General features: G+C 36.3%; 1 long non-coding RNA gene across 5 annotated transcripts; it reads left to right on the top strand.

Moving 5' to 3' along the window:
- Positions 1–4: 4 nt before the first annotated feature.
- On the top strand, positions 5–4249 carry LOC131075380 (uncharacterized). Of its 5 annotated transcripts, none has more exons than XR_009371533.1 (6): positions 5–62; positions 353–3047; positions 3178–3422; positions 3519–3587; positions 3682–3750; positions 3843–4249. It is a non-coding gene; the product is annotated as an uncharacterized LOC131075380 (long non-coding RNA). The 5 variants fall into 5 exon arrangements; XR_009371535.1 differs by having other exon boundaries at positions 2970–3047; XR_009371536.1 differs by lacking the exon at positions 5–62 and having other exon boundaries at positions 79–3047; positions 3843–3974; positions 4082–4249.
- The last annotated feature ends 6409 nt before the right edge of the window (positions 4250–10658 follow it).

Here is a 10658-nt window from a genome sequence, read left to right on the forward strand (position 1 = left end):
ATTCTGCAAGTTTGGACTGAGACTTGAACAGGAGATAAGTCTTCTGCATGATAGACGACATGGTATGTGGTTTTTCCTTTCCTTTTACCTCTGCAAAAAACATTTCTTTTATTAAGAATACCGGAGCTTTTTCTGGGGTTTCATCTTTTCAAATGATGATAGTATTAGTTGTTCTTGGCGAAGGTTATAGCCACTATTTGTGTGTTTTACCATGCCAATGTATTCATAGCTGCAATCTGCACTATCATGACTGTACATGCCTTTTGGGAAACTGTGTTCATTGGTGCGCTTCTTTGAAAAACTGAGGTTATAACTGTGATTGTGAAAAGGTCTTCCATTGCTTTTATGGCAGAGCTTAACTTTTCTCTGTGAAGGAACTCGAGCTATCTCAGGCTTCTTATTACTGCAACCTTTTGTGAATCTGTGTTTTCCGTTCCATATGGCTGTGTAATTTTGAGGTTCTTGACAGTGAATATTATGACTATTCCAAAACCCTTGGAATTCGTTGCTTTGCTCTAGCAATGGTGACCATGTTTATATATCTTTGCTTTTTTTATGGTCATTACTTAGGGTGTAATGTGGCGAACAAGATAAACAAAGCTTTTATTTTATGACTATGTATTGATGCTCTATTCTCATGGGTTTGGATTGAAAATGTTGTCTTTAAAAGGCAATGTCTTCAGTCTTGAGAATGAAAGATCTTTGTGTGAACACCCCTCTTTTCTTTTATGAACCCTTAAAGGCATTCTTATGTTAGAGACAAGCTTTTACTGTTCTGATATGTAGATTGTATCTTTGTCCATGCTATGATCTCATTTAACTGATCTCTCCATTGATTTGAATGCTTTGTGTGTGAATGGTTTGAGTTGTTTGAAGATGGTTGTCTTTTGAATTTAACAGGGACTGCTCTTAATCAGGGTTTCACAGAGATAAAAGAGATATGAGTTGAACCTTTTGTTAACCCTTACGGCTATCTTGGGTGTTCCATGTATTTCTCCTTAATGGATTGTATATCACTATGTCTCATATAAAATCATAACACCTCCATGATGCACTAATCTCAATGCGTATCACTATCATTAAATTCTCTTTGAAGGTTGCTATAGGCTTTATCCCTTATATCTTGATATTTAGTGTCCATTCAAATCTGTGTGACAAGCTTGTTGCTATGTGGGCGTGTGCATAAAGATGGTGGTTAGAAAAGTGGACACCACTCAAAAAAAACATGGAAAAACAAGCAGCGTGTACGCGGTTTTAAAATTTGAAATTCTTGCGTACGCGCTTAGGTTTGTTCTTCCCGAGCCTAGAGAAGATAGCGCATACGCGTTGCTTTTAGAAAAATGAGCGCGTACGCGTTATGATTAGGAAAATGAGCGTGTACATACTAATAATCCAAATAAAACCACATACGCAGTGCTTGGTAAAAAAAAGTTTTTTAAAAAAATTTGGGTCTCATTTACCCTTGAATAGCACATTTTTAACCTCATTTTTTCTCCATTTCCTCTCCTAAACCGCGAGCAGGGTGCTAGATTTGTCCTCCAAGCTATGGATCAAGGTTAGTTTTTGTTTATTTTTGTCTTTCTTTCCGATTTATGCAATTTGTTTTACATTTTGAATTTAATTTCATTAATTTTGATTAGGTTATTTCATTTTTTGTTTCAAAAACCAAATTCTTCTAATCCAGAACAAAAACAACCAAATGCACCTCCTAAAAACCCACAACAACAACCCCCAATTCCTCCTTTTGACCGCACACCTGAAACATAGGAAGAATTAATTAATCAGTTAGGACAAAATACGTCTAAAATCAATAGACTGATTGTTAAATTAAAAACTTCTAAACTTGACCATCATCAATCCCTCGCCACTAGCCTAGAAACATTAGCTAGTGGTGCCATAGCCGTTTCCACAGAAATTACCAAATGGGGAAGTTTTAAGGATAGGTGTTGTCAATTCTATGCCAATGGGCTATCATACGATGGAGTAAAAAACAAAAATATTACTAAACAACAAATATGTGCCCTTTTTGTTGATCCCAAAACTGGTCAGTCATTACCTCTTAATGCAAAGAGGTTTCCCATACATTGGTGTACCAATGTGCAGATGAAGAATCTTTTTTGGCAGAGGTGGTGGATGGTCTTTGATGATCCACCTTGTAATAATTATGAGGTGCCATTATATTTTTCGAGAAAAATATATTGTGAGTTTGTGCTCAATGTGCGGCCAAACTATTTTGACATGAGAGAGTTTCATGGTAGAGGTGGTGGCTCTGCCCAAGATAGACCTAGAGCTCGTAGATGATTACCCGTGGAGAGTTGCCACCCCCTAGCACCCAAACCCAAGGTGCATCAGGTTGTCCCATTAGAGATGAAAGAGTCGATGGAGCTACAGACTCTTCAAGCGGCCACAACATTGACTAGTGCCATCATCCAGCATGGGACGTCATGAGCACACCCTATTGTATTGGATGATGAGCCATTAGAGGGCGACAGAGAGCCCATCCAACATATGTGTGTCAGTTGCTCGGGGATATGCTCGGGGATAGATGATGCAGTCGATGCAAATGGATCCTCATATCATTTGTGCACGATTTGCGGTTGTAGATGTCAGGCTCACACAGTTGAGGATGTCATGTTGACAGATGAGTTGATGGACATGGTGTTTGCCCATGAGCCATAGACACAAGTGTGTTGATTTGAATTCATAACATTTTATTTATCAGTCACTTTAAATTTGTAATTACATAAATGAATTTTCATTTATACATCGATTTAAATTGAGACAAATAATATGCATCTCAGGATGCAGCAGCGGTATCCCATACACCTCCCCCAGTTACTATAGCTGCAACTTTGATGCCCGAGGTATAAATTTTGTAACATGTTAAAATAGAATAGTACACTTTGAATTCAAAAAAATACAAGATATACTAACTATCTTTAATGCTTAGTCCAATTTCTGGTTTGTAGGTGTTGACAGGGGACGAAATGTCCCAGATTGATGACATCACGCTCTCAACGATCGAATTTGGCCTACAAGGCTATACGGTATCATATTTTGTACAACTCTTTTTATGTATTGTTTTGATGGAATATGCAAGTCATTTCATTTTAGATTTTTAAAATTATGTTTAATTTATTATCTGTACTAATATCTCATGTTAATTTTGTTTTTTAGGGTACCCCCTCCATGTATAGGGCTCGTCATAAGAAAAATAATTCCTCAAAAACGCCAAAACGTGGGAAGACGGTAATTGAACACATTTTTAGTTGTACAATTGTTTGAAAATGTTGAAATCAAATATTAGTTGGGGTTTGTAGATTGATTAGTGTTTTTTGTCTATTTTACATGTACAACGGCCATTGAGCTTTGTGGATTTGTTGAATGCACCCGATTTGCTTGCGGATCAAGAGAGGGCGGAGGTATGTATCTCTACTTTATTTTCTTGATTTCATGATTATATGCACGCGTACATGTGAACTTGTGATATATTATAATCTTATAATTTTTTAATACAGGAAATATCCATACCTATTTCATCAATGGCGAACCCTCCTCCTTGCACCGGAGAAGCATCTCAGGATCCGGTACACTTTTGTTTGATATGTAAAATTAATTTTTTAACCTTCAATACTTATCATTATATTAATTGTATTTAATCTTTGAAATTTTTTTGTATAGGTAATAGCGACAATTTCTACATCGATGGTGAGCCATCCTCAGTCCATTGGAGAAGCATCTCAGGCACAAGTACGTCATTGTTCTCTATATTATAGCTTTTAAGTGTTTTTGATATATTTATGTTAGTACATTGTATTAATTGTACATTTAATCTACAATAGACCCCTTCGCGGTGCAACCATAACGTGGATCCATTTAAGTATGTCTTCAAGAAAACTCCTAAGAGTGACAAGAAGAGGAGAGCGAAGACATTAGCTCCTAGATCAGCCGATGAGATAATCTACATTTCAATTGTAAATGAATTAAAGTTAAATGCATAGTTATGTTGTTAATTGTGAACTATGTTCTACAAAAGAATTATAACTTGGCTTTTGAATTGTGGTTTTGCAACCATCTATAGAGCCGCGTACTGCATCGAAGAGGCTTGATTTTGATGATCCACCACAAGTTTAGGATCATATAGTGTTAGTTTTGGTCATAGAATGACCAATACATGTAGATATATTCTACATTTTTATTGTATATCGATTTGGACATGGCATATGCCACATTTTTGTAATACTTGTATTGACTTGGCAGACATGCCTTACACACACACATATATATATATATATATATATATATATATATATATATATATATATATATATATTCGATCCAATAAATGTGTAATGAGTTCATTATTTTGTATTTGTTGTATTTTGTGGTTGTCCTTTTATAAATTTAAATGAATATTTGCATATGTAATCAACAATATGAATATAAACAACAAAAATATATGATATAAAACATTGCAATCGTGGAATATGATTTGATAAAATTTCTAAAATGTTGAATTAACCTTACAAGACTCCTTGTATTCAGTTCATTATTGTGTCTTCGTTGTATTTGGTGGTTGCCTTTTTATAAATTTAAATGAATATTTGCATATGTAATCAACAATATGAATATAAACAACAAAAATCGACAATATGAATATAAACAACAATGGTCAAATTTTGTTCATCGTGTGCACAAACCGACGTCGCAAGTGCATCCGGGTGGACAGGTTTATGTTACGCATGCCCCTGTTGTGCATCCCAAAGCACCAGAACGTCGAGAGTCATACCATACCGATGCGATCTCTCAATTGCCCTGAGTCCAAAAAATTGTCAAAATTTGACGGACCGTTTCTTCAAATCCAGTGCACATATGGTCGATCCGTTTGATCCCGTGGGGTCGCGTGAGGCTCCTCTACAATGGTCTATCTCAGTTTTCGACAACTTGGAGCCATTTTCAATTATTAGCATTTTTTTGCATGCTCCAAAAATCGTCAGTTGCATGCAATGCAAAGTCACAAGATTGGCTAGAATTGATTTGGTTTGTCATGTGCACAAACTGATGTCACGAGCGCGTCCGGGTGGGCAAGTTTATGCTAGGCATGCCTCTATCGTGCATCTCAAAGTGTCGGAACGTCGAGAGTCATACCGTATCGGTGCGATCTCTCAAGTGCCCTGAGTCCAAAAAATTGTCAAAATTTAACAAATTGTTTCTTCAAATCCAGGATACATATGGTTGATCCGTTTGATCCCATGGGGTCGCGTGAGGCTCCTCTACAATGTCCTGTCTCGGTTTTTTATGAGTCAGAGCCATTTTCAATTAGTAGCATTTTTTGCCTGCTCCAAAAACTGTCAATTGCATGCAATGCAAAGTTGCAAGATTGGCTAGAATTGATTCTGTTCATCGTGTGCACAAACCGACATCGCGAGTGCATCCGAGTGGGCAAGTTTACGCTAGGCATGCCCCTGTCGTGCATCCCAAAGCGTCGGAATGTCGAGTCATATCGTACCGGTGCGATCTCTCAAGTGCTTTGAGTCCAAAAAATTGTCAAAATTTGACAGATTGTTTCTTCAAATCCAGGATACATATGGTCGATCCATTTGATCTCGTGGGGTCATGTGAGAGTCCTCTACAATGGCCTGTATCGATTTGTTATGAGTCGGAGCCATTTTCAATTGGTAGCATTTTTTCGCCTGCTCCAAAAACTGTCAGTTGCATGCAATGCAAAGTTCCAAGATTGGCTAGAATTGATTCGGTTTGTCATGTGCACAAACTGACATCATGAGCGCATCTGAGTGGGTAGGTTTACGCTAGGCATGCCCCTGTAGTGCATCCCAAAGCGTCGAAACATCGAGAGTCATACCGTATCAGTGCGATCTCTCAAGTGCCCTGAGTCCAAAAAATTATCAAAATTTGACGGACTATTTCTTCAAATCCAGAACACATAAGGTCGATCCATTTGAACCCGTGGGGTCTTGTGAGGCTCCTCTACAATAGCCTATCTTGGTTTTCGACAACTCGGAGCCATTTTCAATTATTAACATTTTTTACGCCTGCTCCAAAAACCGTCAGTTGCATGCAATGCAAAGTTGCAAGATTGGCTAGAATTGATTCAGTTCATCGTGTGCATAAACCAACGTCGTGAGCGCATCCGGGTGGGCAGGTTTACACTAGGCATGCCCCTGTCATGGATCCCAAAGCATCAAAACATCGAGAGTCATATCGTACCGGTGTGATCTCTCAAGTGCCCTGAGTCCAAAAAAATGTCAATTTTTGACGGACTATTTCTTCCAATCCAGGACACATATGGTCAATCCATTTGAATCCGTGGGGTCGTGTGAGGCTCCTCTACAATGTCCTCTCTCCATTTTTGACGACTTGGAGCCATTTTCGATTGGTAGCATTTTTTCACCTGCTGCAAAAGTCATCAGTTGCATGCAATGCAAAGTTGCAGGATTGGCTAGAATTGATTCGATTCATCATAAGCGCATCCGGGTGGGTAGATTTACGATAGGCATGCCCTGTCATGCATCCAAAAGCACCGAAACGTCGAGTGTCATACCCTACCGACGTAATGTAGAAGTTGCTTGACAACTTTTTTGACAATTTTTTTGACAACAATTACAATTTTTGCTCAAATTGTATCTAGTCTCAATCTATGACCCCTATGACCTGATAATGACTCAAATAATTCTCCATGATTATACAAGAATCAAGAATGCTCATGATTGACTAGGGACACATCACATATACTCAAAACATAGTCACAAAACATTGACACACAAAATAGTCACAAAACATTGTCACATATTATTCAAAAAATTGCCTCTAAATATGGTCAAATCAGCTCTTGGCTATTTGATTATACAAAAAAATGTCTTACAAATCATCTCATGGGCTTTTATACAAAATTTGGCATTACAATATGTGTGATTCAACTCATCGTCATTTTAATATACAAATCATCTCATGGGCTTTTATATAAAATTTGGCATTACAATATGTGTGATTCAGCTCATCGCCATTTTAATATACAAAATTTGGCATGTACATATGTACAAATCAGCTCAATGTCATTTAAATATACAAAATTATGCCCCTAAACATGTAAAAATCAGCTCATGGGCATTTATATGTACAAAAAATGAATGTAGAATAATTCGTCGACGATTTATACAAAATTCTCAAAATCATTCTACTCTGAACCATAGAATCAATCAAATGAGCCTTCAGGATCGGCTCTAACTCATATTGTGTCAAGTATTGCCTTGTGGTTAGATTCACGATCTTTCCATAAAATCTTGTTATGAGGTCTACCACGATACTTCATCAAATGAATATTTGTTGCAACAACAAAGTTAGAGAAATGAAGAATATGTCTGTGTGTTTCAAAGTCCTCGAACAACCAAACATCAGAATTCTTGATAGTGTATCTCCGAAGCCATGTTCGTGTCACGACAACAGACCCTATTGGGTACTCAATACCCTCTCCGTCAATGATTGTGGTTGTCAATTTTCTTTTAGGCTCAACACAACAACACAAATAGTAATATGTTCCTTCTTCATTGTTCTCTTCTGCAACAACTGCATACACATGACCTGCATTTTATAAAATGTTAATTAATACCAAAAATAAAGTATGATGTACAACAAAATGAACCAAAAAGAATACTTGCAAAAAAATTAACTCAAAAAATCACCTGAATCCACTAGGTCGGATACATGATCAAAATCCATCGATGTCTCCATCTGGCTCAATTGTAGTGCTTTGGGAATTTGATATGAATCAATGGGAACTAACAGTCTACAAGACCATTTGTCAACCCACTCTTGTGATTCACATTCTTCCCACAAACAATACATGCATGAAGAGCAAAAACATACCATCTGTCTCGTATAAATTACCAGTGAACTTGAATTTGAACTCATAAATGAGGGCATGTCACTCGATCCTACAACTATACAACAATCTAGATAGTTTTCAATGTTAGATTCAGTGATCAACCAAAAATATCTACGAACCAATGACGTACCTGGATTACCTAGACCCATCATAGACTTACACCATCACACAATTGTTTCTGCATCTATCAACTCAGCACCACCTTCGTACTTCAATTCTTCCCTTGCTAGGGCTCTTTTCACACATGCTCCTGCACCATCGTGCTCTCCCTTACCATGTCCAGCCTCAGTAAAATTCCAAAAATGTTGTACACCGCTTGTCACATGCATCCTTGTCAACCAATAAAACATCCTTGCATTCTTGAATTGTGTGGTGCAATTATCTGACCATATTAAGTGTTGGTTGTATCGTATGTTCCTTTCCCTTAAACTATCATAGAAAACTTTAAAGCATCCTTGTACAAACTCCGATGAATGAGTACGATCATCACTTATGTAGAAGTGATACTCTCTTACAACCTTTCTATCCTCCTCTGTGCTATCATCTGCATGCATGAATGCTATGATTACAAAAATAGAAACTTGTGTAGAGTGATAATACATGGATTGCACTTCATTTTGAGGTTGTAGTGTATAATTTTTAGTGAAATCAATGATAGAGACAATGGTGCCAAGAGGAAACGTGTTCTTACATAACTTGAATTGCTCATCTAACCATCGAGCTCTTTGTGTATGCATTATGTACTCATAAACTAGTTTCTCTTGAAACATTTTCATAAATTGAGCTACACATATATCATTTTTTACTAGCTCACATCTCTTCAAATCTTTTCCATCTTTAACTCCATATGTGACTATCTTGTATTTTCCAAAAGAAACTAGTTTCGTACCAATTCCATGTGTGCTCTCCAAATGTATGCATCTTGGTAAACGTTGCAAACCATCACATATAGCACAATAACCTTCCAAACAAGGCATCTTATAATAAATGCAACCATCATGTCTATTACATAGCACACTTGAAATAAATTCTCTTACCGACTTAGGAGGTGCTTGTATATTACATTCCTGTAAAACATTGTTAGTGTGCAAATTAGAACAAATATGACGAAAAATATCAGTGCATGGAAAATTTAATATGCATCCTACAACAACACGTGGTGCGTACATGATTAATCTTAATATAAAAAGGTTTTTCCATTTCAAAAAATCTTTGAGAAATTCTTATTTGAGGAAACTTTTGAAGGAATCTTTCATAAAATTTAGTTTGAGTCATATCCAAATAGTGTTTGGCATGTGGCTCACGATTTGTAGACCCAATTCGTCTTCTAACAACATCTCTTTGGTTGGGCGATACTCTTATGTTGTCATGCCAAAAATTTTCAATTAATGTTTTTAGTGCATCAACAACAACCTTGTCTTTGCGTGGTAGTCTACTCGAGAATGCCCAAAGAGAATTATTGTTAGGTTCCTCTATTTGTTCCGACCTCTTTAATGTTTTACTTAATATTGTTCTACTAACATTTAATGACTTGTTTTCTTATCAAACGATCTTTTTTTATTTTCTTGCTCATTATGGTTGATGTAATGACACGTTGAGTAGCATTAGAATCTTTACTACGTGATTTTGAACCAATAGATTGATATGCATCAAATAGATTTCTCACAACAGTTTTTTCACTGTTACTTTCAGATGATCTTAGGCCTAGAATTTTCATTGTCTCTCTAAAATTCAAATTTTTAATCATTTGAACGATTAATTGACATCTTGCGGTTTGATTTAAGTTTTGAAAATAGTTTTTCCATATTCTTTTAACCATTCTCCTACAAGTTCGTTCATTGATTTTATTGGGCATTGGCTTCAATATATTCTCATCAATGTCAATTAGATAGTTTGGTTTCCTACGAATGATTCTAGGAGGTGTTAACATCGGTGCATTATGTACATTTAATTCATTAAGTAGAGAAGGTATAATATGTTCATCATTTAATTGATTATTCAATGCGGTATCTTCTTCAATTGCATTAGGTTCAAACGGTAAATTATCAAATGTTTCTTCTTCAATTGTATTAGGTGCATTATATTCATTTGGTAAATCGAATTGAGATGTTGAAGATGACATACCTTCTTCTCCCATTGTTCTTATGTCGTGCAATTTCTTCATATGTTGCCTTTGTCTTTCCTTTTGAGTCTCTCATTGTTCCATTTTTCCTCGCTTGTTCTTTCCCATGGTTGATATCGGTTGTCCTAAATAGAATCATATTACATATATATGTAAAGAAAAGTTCATAAAAAAAAAAATAACCATAAATATGCATCTTATCACTATTTTTTGGAATCAAACTATTAAACAATCACAATTCAATCATTTGAAATCATGCAAAAACAAAAAACTAATAAAAACAACAATTCAATCATTTGAAATCATGCAAAAACAAAAAACTAATAAAAACAACAATTCAATCATTTGAAATCATGCAAAAACAAAAAATTCACTTACTTTTATGTATACAACAGTGATAGAAGTGCAGACACAGTTCCAGTGGGGCCTTCAACGACCTCAAAAAATTCTTTTGAGGTCGTTGAGGCTCTTGGGCAACTAAAACTATGTCTATAAACCGTGTACGCGCTACTAAGCCTAAAAAGTGTTATCACAGGGTAACGAATAATGGGAATAGTACCCCGTACGCGCTTATGAGTAATAAGTACCGCGTACGCGCTCCTTTGCCTTAAAAAAGTTATGGCAGGGCAGTGA

This window comes from Cryptomeria japonica, chromosome 2 (assembly GCF_030272615.1).
Source record: "Cryptomeria japonica chromosome 2, Sugi_1.0, whole genome shotgun sequence".
Lineage (NCBI taxonomy): Eukaryota > Viridiplantae > Streptophyta > Pinopsida > Cupressales > Cupressaceae > Cryptomeria > Cryptomeria japonica.